General features: G+C 51.1%; 1 protein-coding gene across 1 annotated transcript in view; it reads right to left on the reverse strand.

Moving 5' to 3' along the window:
* CTDSPL2 (CTD small phosphatase like 2) overlaps positions 1-13,422 on the reverse strand; it is a 28,112-nt gene extending 14,690 nt beyond the window's left edge. The window contains exon 1 of the mRNA XM_058033235.1: positions 13,372-13,422. The gene's annotated coding sequence lies outside the window, so the exon portion shown is untranslated. The remainder of the gene's footprint in view (positions 1-13,371) is intronic.
* Between the last annotated feature and the right edge of the window lie 3,206 nt (positions 13,423-16,628).

Raw genomic sequence — 16,628 nt, forward strand, 5'->3', positions numbered from 1 at the left:
GAAATCATGACAAAACCCAGGTTTTTATAGAAAATGGTATGGTTATCATTACAGGAATCAGTGCCTGCCTTTCTGGAGTCCATTTAGTGTGGATCTGATTGCTGCAGAGACAGAATAAACAATCCGCAACATTTAACACATAGGCACTGTCACAACAGGTATGTTGCTCAGGAAAAGGCAATGGTGGCACTGGGTGAGTCACAGACAGGGAAACACCGACAATGTTTTTGAAAACCTGTTACACAGCAGTGTTTGTTCCCAGGTTAGTCTCAGTCTCAGTCTCACACAGGGGTGCTGCAGCTAACGAGGAATGACCCGAGCACTGACACTGCTGCCAGGCTTAGCAAGGAAAGTGCTCTGCGGGTATTGCCAAGGGTGAAACACGGTGTTACACAGAATTACTGATGGAATATTCACTGGGACTGCCAGCAAACACGGGGCTCATTTCCCACAGCTCCATGCTCAGCACTTCCATCAGTGGCCAGCCCAGTCCAACTGTCCCCAGCACTGCAAGGCCACCACTGTCCCACGGCCACGTCCACAGGGCTGCTAAATCTCTGCAGCAACAGGGTCCCCAGCACTGCCCTGGGAAGCTGTGCCACGGCTGGACAGCCCTTTCCATGATGAAATTTTCCTTGATATCCACCCTGAGCCTCCCTTGGCCCAGTTCCCTCTGCTCCCGTCCCTGTTCCCAGCCTGATCCCCCCGGCTGTCCCCTCCTGGCAGGAGCTGTGCAGAGCCACAGGGTCCCCCTGAGCCTCCTTTGCTCCAGGCTGAGCCCTTCCCAGCTCCCTCAGAAGCTCCTCACAGGATTTATGGTTCAGACCCTTCCCCAGCTCTGTTCCCTCATCTGGACACGCTCCAACACCTCAGCGGCCTTGCTCCTGCTCCCTCCTCATTTCTTTCCCACACTTACTTCAGCTCCTGTCTCCTCCTCATAGACCCGAGCAGCTCACCGAGATAACAGGGGAAATCCCTTCATTTTTACACCACCAAGCCAGTCTATAAGGGGAGCCAGTGAGCATCTGAGCAATGCAATGGAGTGTCCGTGCCACAGCTGGACATCCCACAGCCGTGGGGACGCTGGACAGCTGGACAGGACAGAGCCAAGGACAGCAGCAGGGAGTTTCAGGGGGCTCCTTTGGCAGAGCACTCGCTGTGCTGCAGCCCTGAGCTCAGGAGCAGCCCCTCACCCTGCAGTGGGCTGGGCAGTGTGTGTGGGGCCATGGCACACGGAACACAGCCAGCTGTTCTCTGTGACCTGCCCGTGATGTCATGGAACCATGGGAACACCCAGCCCAAGGGCCCCAGCACTGCAGGGCCACCCCAGCCCGTGTCCCCGAGTGCCACATGCACTGTTCAAGCCCTCCAGGGATGGGGACTCACTCCACCACTGCCTGGGCAGCTGTGCCAGGGCTGCAGAACTCCCACTGAAGGAATTTTCCAACACGAGCTCCCCTGGCCCAGCCTGGGGCCGGTCCCTCTCCTCCTGTCCCTGTTCCCAGTCCAGCCTGGCTGTCTCCTCCTGGCAGGAGCTGTGCAGAGCCACAAGGGCCCCCTGAGCCCCCTTTGCTCCAGGCTGAGCCCTTCCCAGCTCCCTCAGCCCCTCCTGGGGCTCCATTCCCTGCCCTGCACACATTCCAGCCCCTCCATGCCTCTCTTTTTGGGAGGAGCTCAGAGCTGCCCCCAGCACTCGAGGTGCCCCAGCAGTGCCACCTCAGGGCACGGGCACTGCCCTGGGCTCTACTGACCACACGAAACAAATGTGTGCAAAAAGGAATTAAAACCGTAAAACACGGAAAGGAGACAGACACTAGTGAAATTCCAATGTGGGAATGAAAATATCACTTCAAATTTGTTATACTATAAGTTGCCTGATTTTTCTAGAACTGAAACAAATATCAGTGGGACAAAGGATGAATCAATTAAATACTTGTCAGTGGTGAGGACACATTTATGCAGCAGGGAAACGCTCAGCCCCTCAGTGCAGCCCTGCCAGGGACTCCTTTGGCTCACTGCTCATGCTGGGTATCAAGCCTGGGGTTATAAATATCTCTAATGGACTTAGCAACAGGTACCTACAATCCTCTCAGAGACTGGAGTTTGCTTTCCTAGCCCTGGATCCAGATGGGAGGAGAGTTTTTATTGAATTATAGTCGTAGTTCTTTCCTGAACCAGGCTACAAAACTTAATGCAGTCAAAATAATCAAGTCTAAACATGCAGGAGAATTTCCTTCCTCAGACCTGCAGGATTTGGATTTCATCAGCATGTGCCATCCCTGGGTGACCAAGGACTGAGCCCGGGCTGGCACTGCCACCTCCACTGTGCCAGGGAGTTTGCCCAGGGAAATCAGCTCCCAAAACCTCTCCTCAATTACTTCCACACTTACAATAAACCCAGAAAGAGTGGGGGAAAAAAGCGAAAAACCTTGTTCTTCAAGAGAGAATTACATGGCAAAGAAGGACTAAAAGGAATATCCACTCAATAATTTGTGGGACAGGAAAATAAAATGTAGGAGCTCTTTAAAAGCAGCAGCCGAAGGAGCTATGGCTGCAATAAATTCCATTTTCCTGAGTTCACACACACCAAGTGTCAGGCTCCCTACCTTGACAATACTGTTGTTATTCCAGGGCCCAGGTACACTGTACTTACAGGAAAGAAATTCCTGTGAATGACTCATGTTTCAAACTGAGAGCACACCTCCACGGGATCTGCACTTAGGGATGGTTTATTTCCCACCACGTATGACACTGCTGTTTTCTCTGCTTTCCCCCAAACTATTAAAAGGAAAATTAGGTGAGGCACATCTAATTACAGGGCTTAGGGCTTTCTGATACAGGAAAAGGTTGAAGATGGTAAAAGAACAATGGTGAAGAACAATAGGCAGAGATAAGTGACAAGAAAATTCAAAACTCTGGTGTTGAACAAATTCTCCATTCAGTTTGGCACTCAGGAATAACACTGAGCTGCCACCACAGAAATCAATCCATCCCAAGCCTCCACACCATCCAAGCAGATCCAGAGCATTCAGACAAATTGAATATGTCGAGTGTGACTTTGGTGACAGCAACACAGGAGGTGAAAAACTTGTATTTCTTTATCTGCATTTTTTCTTGAAACATTTTTTACACAAAGCCAAGAAGGTAAATTTTTTAACAATTTTAAAATTTTGAGCAAGAGCATCAACACGTGGTGTAAAGAGAGATGGAGACGCGACCGAGTGCACAAAGCTGTGACCTGTCCCCACATCTAACAGCTGTGACAACTGAGGGTCTGAGGCTGAGGGAGCGGCAGGCTCGGTGTCCCTGTGCCCTGCCAGCCCAGCTGACACCACCTCCCTGCTGGGACTGGGATCTGTGTGTGTGCTCTCCCGGTCCCTGCAGGATCATCAGCCACAGCCACGGGAACCAGGAGCAGGAATTTTGCTCAGTTTCCTCTCAGACAAGTCACGGCAGAGGTGTTTGTCAGCACGTTTCTCGGCTGTGGAGCGACCCAGATCTCAGGGTGAGGAGCAGCCCAAGGAGGAGATGTGCTCCTGCCTGGCTGGGATCCATCCCCACGGCGCTGGGATGCTCTCAGGAAAGCCAGAGCCCGAGCTGGGACAGCCCTGAGCCACAGGGGAGGTTATTTGTTAATATTCTGTTATTGTTATGTTATATGCACACGCTGGCAGGGCTCTGGGGACACAGCAGCGTGGGCTGAGCCGTGGTGTGCCCCCAAAGGCAAGGGCAAGGGCAAGGGTGGGCAGCCAAACCTGCACCCAGACAGGCCCCAGAGCCCCTCTCACACCTCAGGAAATACTCCTTGTTAGCTCAAGATGCTGAGACTCTTCCCCTCCAATGACTCTAGGTCTTTTTTAACCAACTTATTCTCCTTCCCCAGAAAATTACAGCCATTTCATGTCACTCCAGCAGATGTATTTCATGTTTTCCAATGTACTGCACTACTTGTCACTCTTCTCCAACCTTTAGTGTGTTTTTCTGCCAGTGCAGAACTGAGAGAGCAATAAACCAGGAAAGCCTGACTCAAAGCAGTCTGGAAGTGATGCTAGTCTGGGGTAGGTGAAAGCAAAATGAAAAGGCACTGATTTATTAAAAGAGCAAATCACCCAAAACATACTATTCAGCTGCTGGTGCTGGGTTATGAAATCTGGATAAATGTATAAAGCAAGCACAAGTTCCACCAAAACAACAGTAAGGAATTACAGCTATCAAAGGCACCTCTAAATTCTCCCTGTTTCACTGAAAGCCCATTTTCTGCTCCTCCCCACCTTCCAGGGCACCAAATCACTTCCATCTGAAACAAAACCCTGTTTGAAATCCTTGCTCTTCAGTCACCCTGTTCAAACCCTGATCCCTCAGCACACCTACCTTGTGCTCACTCCTACTCTCCCAAAGTCTGAGCATCTCCCCTAAAACAAACCCATCCTCAGAAGGATTTGCCAAAGAAGGACGACAGCTTTTTATAACTGGCCTCAACAGAAAATAGATCTTCTGTTCCCTTCTTTTTCTGCCCTAGCCATCGTATTTCTGTTTTGCCATTGCTTTGCTAGCGAGGCTTTGTTTTGATTATACCAAATGCATTTGGAACTGAAAGGTTATTCCCTCCCAGCCAAGATATTTTTCTCTTTGCGCTGAGGGTACACGCTGGTAATTAATTCAGGCTTTCCAGTTTGTGTCACACTAAGCAAGGAGGAAACTTGGAGAACTGGGGTAAGCAAAGCTCAGAGCAAACCCCAAAAGCTGCTGCAGAAAGAAGGGCCTATTTCCAACCTCTGGTGCTGCCAAGATGACAATTCCACATCAGCACCTGCAGATCTTGTGGGGCTCCTGAGAGGCTGGGAGAGGAAAGTTTGCAGAGCTGGAGTTGTGGACGAGCAGGAACAGATTCCACAGCAGCAGCACTGCTCCTGTTGGGGTTCTGGGAGGGACCAGCTGTCCTCAGGCTCTCTGGACATTTAATCCACGCTGCCAGGCACACAGGGAGCCTATTTATGGAAGTCAAGTCCCTCTGTCAGGAGCCGTGGCATGGACAGGTTGCAAACACTTCCTGCACACAACCGGGATGTGGTCTGAGCACAAAACAATCCCGAGGAGTTCCTTGTGCTAATTGTCCAGCTCACCCATACCAGTTATCTTTTTCATTAAAAACCAACAGGAACAGCAGATTAATGAGCCTGAGTAAGTCTGGGCTGGGCTATGGAAGCTGTGGAGCAGCTCCTGTGTTTGTGAGGGGAATCCAGGAATTTCTGCACGGCCTGCACAGCAGCAGAGCTGCCTTTTGCTCAACTTCAGAAAACCCAATCCTGCTCCACTCCACCTGAACCCTCCCGGGGGATCACAGCCACAACCGTGCATCCCACAGGACCTTGTCAGGCTGCTATCTTTTAAAGGGACAGATAAGGGCTCTGGCTGCTCCTCTGGCCTCAAAAATAGCAGCCTATTTTTATTGCAGGATAAGGACTCTTTAAATGATAATATGATTCTCACTGCCCTGGCAAACACCTTCCTTGGTACAGTGAACCCCTTCAGAGCCTTTCACAAGAGGTGAAGCTCTGCTCTCCCCTTTGCACGGGGCTGCTTTCATGCTCTCCCCGCACCTGGCTTCCCTGATTTACAATAAAAAATCAACCAACTCTGTTGTTAAAATGGGGAAAGTTCCAGCACAGTCAGGATTCATATTACTCAGTGTCCAGACAAAATTTAAATGAATAATTTTCCCTTATGAATACATGCTGAATTAATACTGACTCTTTCATAGCCCATCCTGGCTTCTTTCCTGCATGGAAAACTTCATTCTTACAAAATTGCAAATCTGAGATTAATTTGTGCCTGTACCTGAGTTAAAACTGACATGAAAATAAGTTCTAAATGTTTAACAGCTGTACTCACTTGTGAGTGATACTGTGTTTTTACCCTTAAAATATAATATTGAGACATGATGAACTTTAAACTTATCCAGTCCCAAAAATTTGCCTGAAATGAATTTCAGGGACCTGCCTGATTCCATCACAATTAAGTTATTTTGTACACTTTATTTCATTCTCTTTTTTTACTCCGTGTTTTATTTTGGGTGAAAAATCCACAAGGAAAAAAAAAAGAAAAAACAACAGCAAGCCTTGTTGCCTATTCAATGGAAAGTTATAGGAAGTTTCTGCTCAATATTCCAATAATACAAAGTATAATAAACACAAGCTACCAACGACAACAGAAATTCTGTAGGGTGAAACCGCCCTGCATTCACACTGTAAGGTTTCCAGTCGATTTCACCCTGACTTTCAATTATTTCTTTCACAAGACAGTCACCTCCAGGTTGGTCTAATGTATCTCTGTAAAATGCACAACATGCAATGAAATAAAACAAAACTTTCTGGCTGTGCAGTGGCAGCTCTGGCTCTGCTGAGTGAGGAGAAGGTGCCTGGCTCTGCCCTGCTTTGGGAAGTTCTGTCTGAGGGATTTTGGAGCTGGGAAAAGGGGGGTCCTGCTCCTGCACCATAGAAATCTGCGTGGGTGAGTGCCCTGATCTCCATCCACACAGCAGCTGAAAATCTGAACCACAGAAATCAGCAAGAACAAGAAATGCTGGTACCACCTGCGAGCTTCCACACTTGTTGGGTTTGTTTCCAGCCATTCCCCAGCACCAGGAGTGAGCCTGGCCTCTGATCAGAAATCCCTACGACGGAGAAAGCACCAAGCTACGTTCCAAAGCAGCACAAGTGGTTCATTTATCACACTGCAAAGCAGCTACATTAGACTTTGGGAAAATCTTCCAGATCCTGAGGAAACCTGAGTTAACTTAAATAACAAATTTCATGCAAGTTACCTTAAATACCAAAGAAATACTTGCAACAAGTTAGCTGCCACCTCTGTGCCGTGTGGCATATGACAGAGCACACACCACTTCTCACCAGCAGTGCTGAAGAAACAACTCAGCAAAACTGTGGGAGAGCAGAAATGTTTTACTGGAGGTGAAAGGAACGCTTTCCAATTCCCATTCCTCCTTTCCCCACATCCCTTCCAGCCCCACAGCCCCTTTGGCCTGACCCTCCAGCCAGCCATGTCTTCAGGCTGCAGTGCTTGCACACGGGAATAAAACATGTAACTCCTGGCAGGGAAAGGACAGCTCCAGCACGGGTTTCCTTTGCTCACTGCACTCTCTGATGGGCTCTGTCCCTCGGCACAGAAACACTGACCAGCTCTTCCTAGAGAAAATGGGGCTCATCCAACTGCAAGTGTCTGTGTGTCCGTCAGTCCTCCCTGGGAAAGGCAGAGCCCATGGACCAGCATCAACCCAGTGTCACAGAGGAACAGAAATTTAAATATATAAATTAAGTATATAAATATTTAAATTAAATATATAACAATTAAGTCTGACATCTCTTCACCTGAACCTCTGCAGCCCATTTGTCCAACTGAGCTCCCAAAAACCTTTCTCTAAAAAAGTACCAATGAGCTTCCTAGTCCCTAAGCAACACAACAGTAAAGCACTCTAAACCCAGTAATTACAGTTGTTTAGGAATATTATTTTAGCTATAATGAAGTCCTCAAAAGTTTCTTCCAAATCTTTAAGATCATAAAAGCACCAAGATTACACTAACTTTATTTTCTCCTGTAATCTTTGTAATTTCTGGCCTGATAAGCAAAATAAACAAGCTTTTCCAATTGTATTGAAATTGACTTAACTACAACTGCTTGGTCTTGACACAGCTCAAGGTGTCAAACTGAGGTAGGTAACTCAATCAAATACACTGCAGTTAAATCCCACATTCACAATGCCTGCAAGCACCTTGAACATTCTTGTAAATATCCCTCCTGTTTCTCAAGCACTTCCTTTACTTTTTGCACGCTGTTTTCCCCCTCTGAAAACAAACCTTAAACCTGCAGTTCACACTCTGCCTTGCTTTGGCAAGCCCCAACCCAGACCTGTTGCACACAGAGCTCACAAGGAGCTGGGTATTCTGTCTGATTTCCTTTCTGAACCCCTGACCATCACCCATGGGTTCCCAGCTGCTCCCAGAGCTCACAAGGAGCTGGGTATTCCTGTCTGATTTCCCTTCTGAGCTCCTGACCATCACCCATGGGTTCCCAGCTGCCCCCAGAGCTCACAAGGAGCTGGGTATTCCTGTCTGATTTCCCTTCTGAACCCCTGACCATCACCCATGGGTTCCCAGCTGCCCCCAGAGCTCACAAGGAGCTGGGTATTCTGTCTGATTTCCCTTCTGAACCCCTGACCATCACCCATGGGTTCCCAGCTGCCCCCAGAGCTCACAAGGAGCTGGGTATTCCTGCTGCAGGGCCAGGGAAGCCCTTGTGGTACGGCCGCAGCCTTGGATTGAATTACCTCCCTTCCACTAATTAGCACCTCCTGAAGTGCAGGGTGAATCAAAGCAGCCGTGGGTTAGAATGGCCTAGGGTAAAACTGAGTTATGATTTACACTGAATTGGTGCAGCACAGGCCAAACTGCTCAGAAGAACTGCTCTGATTTGATCGGAGCTCCTGCTACTTTATTAACTTAAATTAGCTATTCCCAAACACAGCCTAAATAAGGACAGGATCCCTCCCTTCCCTGCGAGGCTTTGAGGATGCTAATGAGCCCTGCAGCATCAGCTGCCTGGCCCTATTCTGCTGCTCACAACACTCTTGTTTATACATATAGGGTAATTAATTTACAGGTAAGTTCTAAACCAAACGCTTTAGAGTCCTAGATTCTTTTCTCCCACTTACACCTGGAATATTGGCAATGACTAGCAGGATGTATTTTTTGTAACTATGCTCCTTTAAGTAAGTATCCATACTTGAGTAAGTATCCATAGTTTATTTTCCAGATGCGGTGGAGTTAACAGCTCCTTTTAGGTAAACTTATTTTCACGACAGTATTATGCTTAAAATTATACTGCCACACTAAACACTATGGGCACAGAACTAGAGGTGTTTCATGCATCCTAACCAGACTCCTCACCCACCAAGAAGGAATCCTGAATTCAGACAGGTTAGGACTGTTAGGGACAATTTCTATTTCCATCATCTCTTTTCTAGGTAACTCCAGCAGAAGCATCACTTGGTGGGCAGTGGATCCTTGCTGGAGCTAGTGCAGCACAGGCACTTCCTAAATGTTGGATTTAGGGTTGTTTTTAGCAGGATGCACAGAAATCTGGCCAATGGGGCTGGACTCTGAAAACGTCCCCCGTGGGGAGCTGTATCTTGAATGTCCCAACAGAGCAGAGATCAACGTGCTGCTGAGTTAATCCTGTCCACCAGCAGCCGCACAACTCCTTACCTGCAGACACTGACCCATCAGACAGGGAAACTGAGGCAGCAAAGGCTGTATCTCCTCAGATCCCACACGGATCCACAGTGCTGGCAGAGGTGGAAATGCACTGCAGGCTGTGCTCAGCTCCCTGCTTTCTTACAGCACATTGTCCTGACAAGGGTTTTCCTTGGATCACAGGATATGATGAGAGAACTTATCATTTGAGAAGTTAAGAGCACCTTAATCAAAGTAATTACTGAAACTGATCTGATTGGGAAGTAATTTATTTAGAAAAAGTTAGGACTGCCAACTGGGAAGCTCCGACCCAACCCCTGAGCTGATTGCTTTAGATGTGGATGATTTCCCACTTAATTTTTCAAGTGCTATTGAAAATGTCTTCATCTGTGAATGTCAAATATTTATTTTTCTACAACACTAAATAATGGCCATCTAGGCATCTCAACATGTAAACAGCATGTCAGATAGGCTTTCAAGCACCCTGGTGTATGTGGGTTTCTCTGAAGCAATCAGAGCTGCCCCTCACTGGTGGCACTCCAGGGAATTCCCTGGGGATGGAGCCCTCGTAGGGCTGGCAGTGCCACATCCTGCCTGGGAGAGCTGCTCCTCAACCAGCTGCTGAGAGCTGGCTCTTCCCTCCCCGGATCCCAGCAACGATCCCATTGAACAGTCTGCCCCCGAAAATCACAGCCCATCGTGGATTTGATTAATCAGCTCTGCACTTGTGGCGCGTATTTGCATTTTCTGAGGATTTAGTTGGGATGTACAAACATCAAATCACAGAATTGTAAAATGGTTTGGGTTGGGAGGGACCCTAAAGCTGATTCTGTTCCACCCCCTGCCATGGGCAGGGACACCTTCCACCATCCCAGGGTGCTCCAAACCCCATCCAGCCTGGCCTGGGACACTGCAGGGATGCAGGGGCAGCCACAGCTGCTCTGGGCACCTGTGCCAGGGCCTGCCCACCCTCCCAGCCAGGAATTCCTGCCTAATCTCCCATCCATCCCTGCCCTCTGGCAGTGGGAATGATTCCCTGTGTCCTGTCCCTGCAGACCCTTGTCAAGGGTCTCTCTCCATCCTTCTTGCTGGTTCCCTCAGGTCCTGGAAGGCCACAATGAGATCACCCTGAGGGTTCTCTTCTCCAGGCGGAACAATCCCAATTCTGCCAGGCTCCCCCCACAGCAGAGCTGCTCCATCCCCCTGACCACCCTGCTGGTCTCCTCTGGACTGAGCCCAGCAGGTCCATGTCCCTCCTGTGCTGGCAGCAGCACCCCAGGAACTGTTCATGTACAGCAGACAAAAGCCAACCTCCTCTTTGAAATGTACAAGAGATGGTGACAGCAATTTGGGTGCCAGCAAATGAAGGGATCTCATTCAGACTCGGTCCTTTGCTTTCTGGGCTCTGAGGAGTAACAATCACCACATCTGATCTACTGTGAGTGAAGAATGAGAAAGGCACCTGTGGAGAGGAACACTCCTGAGGAATTACAGAGTAAGGATGCAGGATAATCTCAGTGGTCCTGCACTGACATCACCAAAGTCCAAAACCCAGCACACATCAGAGCTGCCTTCCCCAGGGAGACCAGGCTGAAAGCACACGGACGGGGCACAACTTGGACAGGGCACAGCTGCACACCCACAACCTGGAAAAGGCACTTTCAGGGTTGTCTGATTACTTATCCAGCTGTGATCCTGAAATGATCACAGTGATGCTCTGGAACCCCAAGGCACTGTCCCAAAAGGGCAAGAAGTCTCAAGCTGCTCTCAGAGCACACACGTGTCTAGAAATACACAGGGATTTTAAATTTATGTCAAATTCCAGCCCTACTTCATGCATCCTGCTTTTCTAGACTCCCAGAATGGCTGAGGTAGGAAGGTAACTCTGGAGTTTCTCTTGTGCAATCGCTCTGCTCAAGCTTTTCTTGCTAGTTTTTGCCAAAATAGTTCAGCCTGACTTTCAGAATGGTTTTTACAAAAACGTGCAAGTGCCCCAAACTGTTCTTCCCCTGACACCTGTGGAAAAGTTTCTTCCACGGGAATGAAATATGTGCACAGAAATCTGTCAAAAGAGCATATGTGATTCCCAAAGTCTCCTGCAAGCACGATTTCTGCTGGTGTCACCTCACGGCATTACAAGAGATCAAAGAGGAGCAGTATGGATAAACTTGGGAAGGTGAAGACTCAGTTTCCTTTTGAATTCTGACAACTTTTCCTGTTTTTTTAACTGCTTAATGCCACCCAGCCTCTGATAGTGTCACATCCTTGTGCTGGGGAATCGCCACCCTGGAAGGGGTGCAAGGCTGGGGATGGAAAATCACCTTTCAATTATGAAATGCACGCACGGCCCCAGCATACGTGGAATGTTTACATCCTCAGAGAAACGATCCAACTGTCCCATTCAATCTCCGGGGCAGACTGACAGGGGAATTTTAGTTTAATAAAGAACTTTGATGGAACAGGAATGTCAGCTTTGGTGCACACTGCACTGACTGGAACAGGATCAAAACTGAGTTCCACACGATGTTTTCAGGGGAAAAGAGGAGAATGTTTCATGGAATTTAAGTCGGGATTTGGCTTGCATCCTAGAACATATATCTTGTTATGAAAACTGCTGAAACACTTTTAAGTGGGCAAGCCATAAGTGTCCTTGGAGCTATCCAGTCAACTGGAAGTCACACAGGCAGAACCTCCTAAAGTAGAAAAGCCTGAAATTGGGAGGGGGGGTGAGGGAGGGGCAAGTAATCTTGGAATCCTATCTGTTATCCAGAACGGCTCCCTTGTGCCTACAGCATGAAGTAGTTACAACTTGTTTTCTGCTATTGTCACAGATCCAGGACGTTACTCTGGCTAAATCATAATCTCTTCCTGCCTCAGTTCATCCATGTGCAAACCTGGCTCGCTAACTCTTACCTTAATGTGTCATGGGGCTTAATTAATAACACTTAGGTCTTTTAAGTCCTCTACAAACATTAACTACTTCTTGTAACAACTCTCCAAGGTATTATTATCCCCATTTTACTCATGGAGAAACGGCAAAAGAGGTTGTCACTTGCCCAAGGCAACAGAGTAATAGTTATACTTAGAGATCCTCTTCACGGGCTACTCTAACAGTGGAAACACATCAACAAAGGCAAAGACGACAACGACAAACCCGAAGTTACTTTTCAAAGTGCACCATAAGCATCTGGAAGGCGATGGAAAATCCCTCCCAGAAACAATAGGCTTGGGACCAGAAGCAGCATCACAACTGTCACCACAGAGAACGAAGCTCCCTGGACGGACCCAGGCTTGAGCTCACCCAAACAGCCTGACACAAACAGCCAGACCTGTCCTCTCGAGCGCTCTTAAGTACCATAAAATTGAGCAACAGGCTCGTACAGTGCTCTCCAGTAACACCGAGCGAGCAGATAATCAATGTGGTATGCAGCATGCTAATTCCTTCCGCCGCGTTCCCAGCAGGGACCGGCAATGCCAATAACGGCCCCGGACGGCGGGGGTCCCGCACGGTGCCGCCGCCCCCGCCGCTCACGGCGACAAAGTTGGTGTCCCCCGCGCCCCGCGGCACGGACATCCCCGGAGCCGCCGCCTGAGCCCTGCCCGGGCAGCGGAGCGCGGGGCGGCCGCCCCCGCCGAGCCCGTCCCGCTGCCCCCGGGGCCGCTGACAGGCGCGTCCGGCGCTGCCGCCCCGGCGGCGACAACACGGGCAGCAACAGGCGCGTCCTGCGCGGGACCCGCGCGGGCACGGCCCGCGATGCGCCCGCAGCGCTGCGGCTCCGGCCCGGCCCCGGGGCGCGGGACGAGCCGGCCGGGCGGGACCCGCCGCAGGCCTCGGCCTGGAGGGGCGGGCGGGGGGTGTCAGGCGGGGTGACACCGCTCCGCCGCTGCCCGCGGCAGGGCCGGCCCGCCAGGGCTGCGGCCGGGGCTCGCCCGGGGCTCCGCGGCGGCCGCGGGGGGCGAGCGGGGGGGACGCGGCGCGTCGGCGGGCGGCGGGCCCGCCGCGGGCAGGCCCCGAGGGGACATCCCGCCGGTCACTCGGAGCGGCCACCCCGCGCCCCCACCTGATCCCGGGCTGGGACCCGCGCGGCTCCGCCGCGTCACTCACCTGCGGGAGCGGGGGCCGGGGAGCGGCGCCGCGGGGCCGCGCTGCGGGCGGGCGGGCGGCCGGGCGGGCGGAGGGGGCGGGCGGCGGCGGCGGGTCCGCGCTCCGGGCGCTCGGCGCTCAGCGCTCAGTCGCCATTTCCCGCCTACCGACCCGCTGCACCGCACCGAGGGACCCGGATGGCAGCGGGGCCGCCGCGCAGGCGCGCCCGGCCGGGGGAGGGGGCCGGGCCGGGGCAGGCCGGGAAGGAGGGAACGGGGCCTGGCGCGGCGGCGGCGCCGGGGCCGGCGGCAGCGGGACCGGCAGCAGCGCCCGGCAGTAGCGCCCGGCGCCCGCGGTGCCCCGGCGGAGGAGGCGCGGCCGCTCCGGTGTCCTGGCGCCGGGCCGGGCCGGGAGGTGAGGGGAGAAGGGGAGCTCTGAGGAGACCGCGGGGCGCGAGCGGGGCGGGGGGCGAGCGGCGAGCGGGAGCGAGTCCCGGCCCGGCCCTGCCCGCGGCCCCCGGCCCTGCCCGCGGCCCCGGCCCTGCCCGCGGCCCCCGGCCCTTCCGGCGCTCCCCGGAGCAGCAGCGGCAGCGCCGGGCAGCGCTCGCCGCGGACGGACGGACGGACAGACGGGCAGCACAGCCCCGCGCCGGCCCCGGCCCCGGCCGCTCTCTCCCCGCGCTGCCCTGGGCACCGCCGGGCGCTCCCCGCTCCCAGGCCGGCCCGGCTGGCTCGCCCTCCGTCCCATTCCCCAAGCGTAGGGCAGCGCTGGCTTGCGGTTTCGGTTGCTGTTTTAAGTCGCCTGTGGAGAGTGTTGTGAAGTTTTATTTCCGCTTTCTCTTTTTTTTTTTCTAGGCAGCCTCTTTGTTTGGGAAATGCTGAGGATGCTGCGTGCTTTACTATTTGAAGGGCTTAATGAAGCAGCTTGGCCATCTCTTGCAGTACAGCAGCATGTAGTGAGGTTACATTTCTCATCTCAATGCTACTGAACTTGGGTATCTTAATTTTTCTTTTGATGATCACTTTTACTTACCAGTCTTTGTAACAGAAATCAGTTCTCAGGTTCCCCGGTGTTATGACATGATGACATCTCAAGGTACTGCCCGGAGTGGAAGGTTTTCACAGGACTGTCTGGCATCTAATTTAGCAGTGAAGAAACTTACATGGGTGTTGTGTTTCCTGGTACCTGTTGACTCCCTGCTTAGCTTTTGAACGTGGATCAGATTATAGAAGTCCCAGCTCTCTAGTCACCTAAAATATTCATTGGCTTGTTAAAGAGAAGTACATCTGCTGCTGTGAAGCCAAGATTTGTTTTAGAATTCTGTCACAGGACTCTACTAGTCTGTCTTTAACAGAAGACACTATAAAGCTAATTTTGCCATAGAAAAGAGGTTGTAGGAAGGCAGTGGAAACACATTCAGAACAGGGAACCATATTCCTTTAGAGCACTCAGGTATTTATTGTGAATATTTTGTGAATGATCAGCTGTGAAAAAGGTTGGTTTGGGCATGTTGGAGCCTCATTAAGATGGTTTGGCAGTCCCTGAGGAGGAACCTGTATGGCAGGATAACTGTGTGATGTCTCACACTGTTACCCCAAAAGGACAGTCACTGATACTTAGAAAGTGGGAGTTTTGGGAAATGGTGGGTGGAAATACTCTCTCAAGCCATGTAATTAAAATTAAACAAGCGGCCAGAGCAGCTGATCCAGCAAGATTCAAAGCAAGCAGGTATTTGTGTGAGCACCAGCATACCAAAAACACCGACAAGAGATCAAACGTGTGACTCAGGGTTCAAACTGATCTTTATGGCAAAGAGAACTGCCCTTTTCTGTGTAACAGGATATCAAAATTTGTTTTCCACAGTACCTAATGCTCTCCTCAAGTTCCCTGGTGCTGAATTAGGGAGAAGGGGCTGGACTGGCAGGAAAGGGGATGTGGAAAATCACCTTGCTGATGGTGTTGTTGTGCAGGGAGCAGTTCAGATGTGCCCTGCTGTACCCTGCTCCCCACGGAGCACAGCCTCAGCCCCGTGTGGGCTGGCACACAGAGCTCACATGTGTGTTTGGGCCAAAGATAAGGCTGAGCTGGCAGCAGTGGGCTTCCCCTGGCCAGAGCATCTGGGCTCCTGAGACATTTGGGGCTTTGAGGAGCACATTTGCTTCACTTCTCAGAGACACTGAAGGGAAAATGTGCACTTGTCAGACCATTCCTGCACTGGATCCCAACTGCTCCTGGAAGGCATTCCTCAGGGTTTAGGACTTCCTCCCAGCTCTGTCCCCGAGCCTTGCAGAGCTCTTAGCTCTGTGTTTGTACATCACATAAACTGACGTGCTCCAGAGTGAGCTCCGTGGTGGTGCAGAGCTCATGTGGGGCAGGTGTTTGCAGCATCTTCAGCTCAGGACTGGGTGGGGTTTGTTCCAGTTCCACTTTCAGTTTAACTGCAGCATCTGGCACTTCTCAGCAAATTCAGGAGTCTTCTTTGGGTTTGTGTGTTACGATTGCCCATTTCCAGTGTTTGCTGTCCTGCTGCCTTTCTGAAGGGGATCAGTTCCATCGGATAGCTGACCACCAGAGTTGAGAGAAGCAGCTCCCAGGCTGTGCTGCTGCTCCATCCCCGGCGTCTGGGAGCCAATCTGGCTGTCCAGGAGCAGCTCCAGACTCGCTGCTCTCACTGCAGACACTCCAGCTGACAGCACCAGGGATTCATCTGCTCCCAAAGCCCGCAGAAACACATGGGAATGAGCCTTGTGTTTGATCTGGCACAGTGCAGCACCAGAGAGTGGCACGAGACATTCCTCCAGGGATGGAAATGCACAGCCACCAGCAGTCAAACCTGGTTTTGGGAAGTTAAACTGTAGATTATCCATCCCAGTAATCCCAGTGTGGCTACACAGGGTTTCATATAGGTTGAGGAATTGGAGTATTATGGTTTCTATATTGGCATAAAAATGTTCAGGCATAAATATCACTACTCTGTTTCTGGCTGGCTTAAAAATTCCACTGCACTCTCCTAAATAGGGAGAGATGGCCCCGGTTGGTTTTGTGGGTTTGTTTTCCTGTTTTATTTAAACGACAGAAATCTGGTCTCAGTGCTGGAGCCAGCTGGAACAGCAGGGCACCGCTCCTCCTTACAAAGTGCCTGATCTCACATTTTCTAGTTCACTGCAGCAAGATTTGATCCTATCAAGCATTTTGGTCAGTCTCCTCAAGGAAGGATCCCAGGTTACTTCAGCTGGAAGTTCTCTGTGTGGGTGCCAGGTTACTGAAGGCTCCGTGTA

Source organism: Melospiza georgiana, chromosome 13 (assembly GCF_028018845.1).
Source record: "Melospiza georgiana isolate bMelGeo1 chromosome 13, bMelGeo1.pri, whole genome shotgun sequence".
In the NCBI taxonomy this organism is placed as follows: domain Eukaryota; kingdom Metazoa; phylum Chordata; class Aves; order Passeriformes; family Passerellidae; genus Melospiza; species Melospiza georgiana.